Genomic DNA, 6000 nt, shown 5'->3' with positions numbered 1-6000 from the left:
AAAATATGACAAAAATTTGACAAAAAATGTGATAAAAATATGACAAAAATATGACAAAAATATGACAAAAATGTGACAAAAACGTGACAAGAAAGCATCGAACACATGATTAAAAACGTCACAAAAATGACTAAAACATGATAACAAAAACAAGGAAGAAGCTTAGAGTGTTTTGCAGGTCTTAGCTTTCAAATAAGACGTTACACTGGCCTATAGGCTGTAAACTCACCAGTCGAGAAGCTTTTAGATTTGGTTAAAACTAGTTTGTTCGAGTCTTATGACGATTTTGAAAGTGAATGATGGGAAAACTTGTGCACAATCATAGAATCACTGTACACTATGACCTGCTTTTGTGTGGCATTTTCTGTCCCCAAACCTTAAAGGTACACTGCGTAACATTTTGGACTATGTTGCCGGCAAAAGAAAACATGCAGTTGGTAATCAGCGAATGGATTTGGATGAGAAACTTGTTTAAATCTCAAATTCAGCTGCATCTACTTCTACAATGATGAAAACATATGTCAGAAAATAAATGCTTGTATTTAAATGTTTTTTATGGGGTAAATTCTACACCGTGTGGCTTTAAATAAACTGCAAAAGTCTGTTCTCTTGAGTTGTCACTATTTCAGTTTTCTCACGCGCCGAGTTACCGCATCTCTGTGTTTGTTTTGAACCACTTTCTGTCTCCAGTTCGGCTTTACCTAAATCTGAAAGGACACTGGAGAGCAACAGTGTAATGCCTCATTTGAAAGCTAAGACTTACAAAAGTGATCATAACTCTTTGTCACATTTTTTAAACGTCTTTGTCGTGTTTAATCTTTGTCATGTTTTTGTCAATTTTTGTTGCTTTATCATTGCTTTTTTGCTGCTTTTTTGTCACTTTTTGGCGTGTTTTCATCCTCATTTTCGTCTCTATTTTGATTGTTCTTTAGCTTTTAGATTTGGATAAAGCCAAACTGGGGAAAATTCGCTCAGCTCTGGGAAACTAAATGTATCAAGTACCACTGAGGAAGAAGTACAGGGGCAGAAAACACTCCAACTTTAGTGTATCTGTTAATTATACTGCACTCATTCACTGTTAGTTACACAGAAATATGACACAATGTGGTTAACTATCAGAGTTATAAGTCCTGGTGGCTTTATGTTCGACCTGACCTTTGTGCTGCTCATAACAGGGTGTGCAGGATTACTCATGGCTGAAAACAGGGGCGTGTCTTGATGAGATAATGGTATGGTTTTTAAAAAGTGCCAAGTTAAAGGGATATTTCAGGATTTTTGACATAGGGCCTCATTTCCTCGTTATCCAGAGTGTTGCTGATTTCTGGAGATATTTTTTTTGTAATTCATGCAGTTCTTATGTTTGAAGAGTTTCATGGCGCTAGGCTAGTGCTAGGCTAGTGCATGTCTATGGTATCAGCTAGCCTGCATTAAAAACAGCCTGACCCGCTCCACAGAGCACCTGAGGCAAATCACTTATAACACCAGACTAACCATATACATGTCTGTGTCCATAGAATCATTTTAACCATTTTGCATTTAAAATACCTTATATTTGAGCAGCATCAGCTTCGTGGTTGTTTAAGCTACACAGTGGCGGAGTGATCTGCTAGAAAATAGTCCCTCAAAAAGCGATCATTCATGTGATGCAGGTCATTTATATTCCAAAAATGATTCTATGGACACAGACATTTATATGGTTAGTCTGGTGTTATAAGTGATTTGCCTCAGGTGCTCTGTGGAGCGGGTCACACTGTTTTTAATGCAGGCTAGCTGATACCATAGACATGCACTAGCCTAGCACTAGCCTAGCGCCGCGAAACTCATCAAATATAAGAACTGCATGAAATACAACCAAAAAATATCTCCAGAAATCAGCAACACTCTGGATAACTGGGAAATGAGGCCCTATGCCAAACATCCTGAAATATCCCTTTAAGTCAACCTCTGAACCGAGCACATTTTCTCCAGCTTTATCCAAATGTAAAAGCTTCTCGACTGGTGAGTTTACAGCCAATAGGCCGGGGCGAGGCAAGTTTGTGTCTCGGAGGTCGATTTTCATCATTGCCAAAACCCAAAGGGCCAAACCTCACCAGTGTAGCCTAAATTTAAAGGGGCTAGATGCAAGTTGGCCATTTTATCCTCACTACTGCCACCTCAGGTCATACGTGTAACTGCACCTTCTATATTAAGCTATTCTAAAGATTCAATTACCTTCATGACAAGCTGCGACCCAAATAAAACTGTAATTTGTCACATATCGTATAAAACATTGTATTTACCACATGATTTTATAGAACAAGCCGTAGATTTCCTTTCAAGACTGAAATTATGATCAAAACAACCCAATGATGTGAATAAACAGACTCCAGTGTGTTTCTGTGTAGTTTCAGATGGAACATATTGAAAAAAAGTTCCCTGTAGGCTCGTGAGTCCCAACCCAGCTGAGAACCACTGTTTTACATTATATATCATATATTTGTTGCGTTTTTTCCATTGCTTTTTTGCCATGTTTTGTCCGTTTTTTTGTAGTGTTGTGTAACTGTGATCAAGCCATGTTAAAGAAGCAACAAAACATGATAAATAAAAACACAACCAAAAACGACAATCATAACAAGGAAGAGGCTTAGATGTGTTAGAAGTGTTATCGCACATTTTATCACATTATATAAGTTAATAATTACAAAATGCAGCATTTTATTACAACATGTGGTTTTGTTCCTTAAAGAAGTGATTGTATTAAAGGGATATTTCAGGATTTTTGACATAGGGCCTCATTTCCTAGTTATCCAGAGTGTTGCTGATTTCTGGAGATATTTTTTTTTGTAATTCATGCAGTTCTTATATTTGAAGAGTTACGTGGTGCTAGGCTAATGCTAGGCTAGTGCATGTCTATGGTATCAGCTAGCCTGCATTAAAAACAGTGTGACCCGCTCCACAGAGCACCTGAGGCAAATCACTTATAACACCAGACTAACCATATAAATGTCTGTGTCCATAGAATCATGTTTGAAATATAACTGACCTGCATCACATGAATGATCGCATTTTGACGGACTATTTTCTAGCAGATCACTCCGCCGCTGTGTAGCTCATACAACCACGAAGCTGATGCTGCTCAAATATAAGTTATTTTAAAAGCAAAATGGTTAAAATTACTCTATCGACACAGACATTTACATGGTTAGTCTGGTGTTATAAGTGATTTGCCTCAGGTGCTCTGTGGAGCGGGTCACACTGGTTTTAATGCAGGCTAGCTGATACCATAGACATGCACTAGCCTTGCATTAGCTCCCAGCTGAATGAATGAGCGTACAGGTGGGTTTTCCTTTACACGTTTTCTTTTATTTCCATAATCACCACCGTAAGAGCTATATAAAAATATCAGTGAATTAATCATACTGTATCACAAAGAATCGACCGTACTATAAAAACATACCTTATTTCCCCAATCAGCCAGGGCCAAGACCATTGTGAGGACGTCTGGCAAACCCACCCGCCCTATTCTATTTGAACATTTCCTACTTCCTCCCAAACAGGAAGCGCTCCACACCGGAAAACAAAACTTCAAAATAAACTGTCCGATACACTTGCATTAGCCTAGCACCACGTAACTCTCCAAACAGAAGAACTGCATAAATTACAAAAAAAAATATCTCCAGAAATCAGCAACACTCTGGATAACGAGGAAATGAGGCCCTATGTCAAACATCCTGAAATATCCCTTTAAGAAATGTTATTACATTTTGAACTGGTATTACATAATGCAGAATTATTACAAAATGTGTCTCTACAAGGACTCACTACTGAGTGGTTCCTGAAGACCTGAAGGAGCACAAGGCAGGGTTTCCAGGTCCACAGTTAAGCCGCATAAATGGGCGGCTTTTTAAGTGCTCCATACTTGATATTTATGTGATATCCTGTAATGGAGCAAAAGGTGTTTTGTCCTCCTTCAGTATATCGCAAACAAGGCAAGGCAAGTTTATTTGTAGAGCACAATTCATACACAAGGCAATTCAAAGTGCTTCACAGTTGCATAAATACAAGAAAACAAATACAATCAATAAAAACATCAACATAGAATTAACTAATTACAGTAAGAGGCAAGAGTGCAGATGAAATACTTTCAGTTATATGCATTTTTAAGTCTTGTTTTGACTCGCTCTGTCTTGAGCACTAGACAAGACATTTGTGAGAAAATAAATGTGCATCTAATGTTAAAGAATGTGAATTAATTTCATGAACTTGCAGGATTTAGTTTTTGTAAACATTTCTGTGGCAGTGACCCTGAATTGGGATGAAATGAGAGGAAAGATGGGAATGACTTCAGACACAACTAAGAATTCAGTTTATGCACTTGCACTTTATTTATTTATTTATTTGCAGTCACACAGTCATGCCCAATGGCACAAAGCGCACAGTAATAAGTGTTTCCTTGAATAAAGCAATAAAATTGAGTTGTGGTTTCATTTGCCTTTTTGCCTTCACACAACTTACTTTTCAACCTCTTCAGGGTGCTAGTCTTGGTCGGGCATTTAGATGCAAATGGGCACAAGGGGGAGCCCTTCCAACCTTCTCAGTGTAAATGTGAGTTGACTTTCTTCAGAGTTAGACTTTAGGTCAGACACCATGAGTGACAGTAACATGACGCTAAATACAATGTGCTCTTTGTTTACAGTAAAACGTCTGACTTCCTTCTTCACTTCTCAGTCTGTGACTGAAGAGCAATGAGGCCTCAGACTTTTTACTGCAAACAAAGAGCACATTGTATTTAGCGTCATGTTACTGTCACTCATGGTGTCTGACCTAAAGTCTAACTCTGAAGAAAGTCAGTTCACATTTACACTGAGAAGGTTGGAAGGGCGCCCCCTTGTGTCCAATTGCGTCCAAATGCCCGGACCAAAGCTAGCACCCTGAAGAGGTTGAAAAATAAATTGTGTGAAAGCAAAAAGGCAAATTCAACCACTTAACTCAATTGTATTGCTTTTTTTCATGGAAACACTTACTACGTGCAGCTGGGGTTTTAAAAATATGGCAGAAACTCTGGCGTTGCTGAGTGGCTGTACGCTTGACAATCAGGCCACGCAGGGACACTGACTTGATCGACGGTGTTGGCACCTATGGCAATGCCTGCATAGGTGCTCGCTGCCCAACACCCGAAGAAGAGCGCTCCCCAAGCGGCCGCTTTGAGAAGTCGACGGGCAGAGGTTTGGCAAGAGTTTGGCATAGTTTCTAACCTCTGCTTGTGCTCGTTTGATAGAGGAGAGTCAGCAGAGTCTTTGTTGGGTAGTGTCTTGCTTTCAGCTGCTGTCCAGTACTCTCCCTCTTCTTCTATCCAGTACTCTCCCTCTTCTTCTATCCAGTACTCTCCCTCTTCTTCGGCTGCTGTCCAGTACTCTTCCTCTTCTTCGTCAGCTGTCCAGTACTCTGTTGGTTCCTCTCCTTCATCAGCTGTCCAGTACTCTGTTGGTTCCTCTCCTTCATCAGCTGTCCAGTACTCTGTTGGTTCCTCTCCTTCATCAGCTGTCCAGTACTCTGCTGGTTCCTCTTCTTCGTCAGATATCCAGTACTCTCCCTCTTCTTCGTCAGATATCCAGTACTCTCCCTCTTCTTCGGCAGCTGTCCAATACTCTTCCTCTTCATCATCAACCATCGAACACTCACCTGGTTCTTTTTGTTCATCTGTTGCCAAACACTCTGCCTCCTCCTCATCAACTATCGAGCACTCTCTTGGCTTTTCTCCATCTTCTGCCCAGCTCTCTGCCTCCTTCTCATCAACTATCGAGCACTCTCTTTGCTTTTCTCCTTCATCTGTTGCCAAATACTCTGCCTCCTCCTCAACTGTCGAGCACTCTCTTGGCTTTTCTCCTTCATCTGCTGCCAAACACTCTGCCTCCTCCTCATCAACTGTCGAGCACTCTCTTGGCTTTTCTCCTTCATCTGTTGCCAAATACTCTGTCTCCTTCTCATCAACTATCAAGCACTCTCTTGGCTTTTCTCCAT

This window comes from Gobius niger (genome assembly GCF_951799975.1).
Source record: "Gobius niger genome assembly, chromosome: 1".
Classification (NCBI taxonomy): domain Eukaryota; kingdom Metazoa; phylum Chordata; class Actinopteri; order Gobiiformes; family Gobiidae; genus Gobius; species Gobius niger.
Note: the sequence above shows the minus strand (reverse complement) of the source record.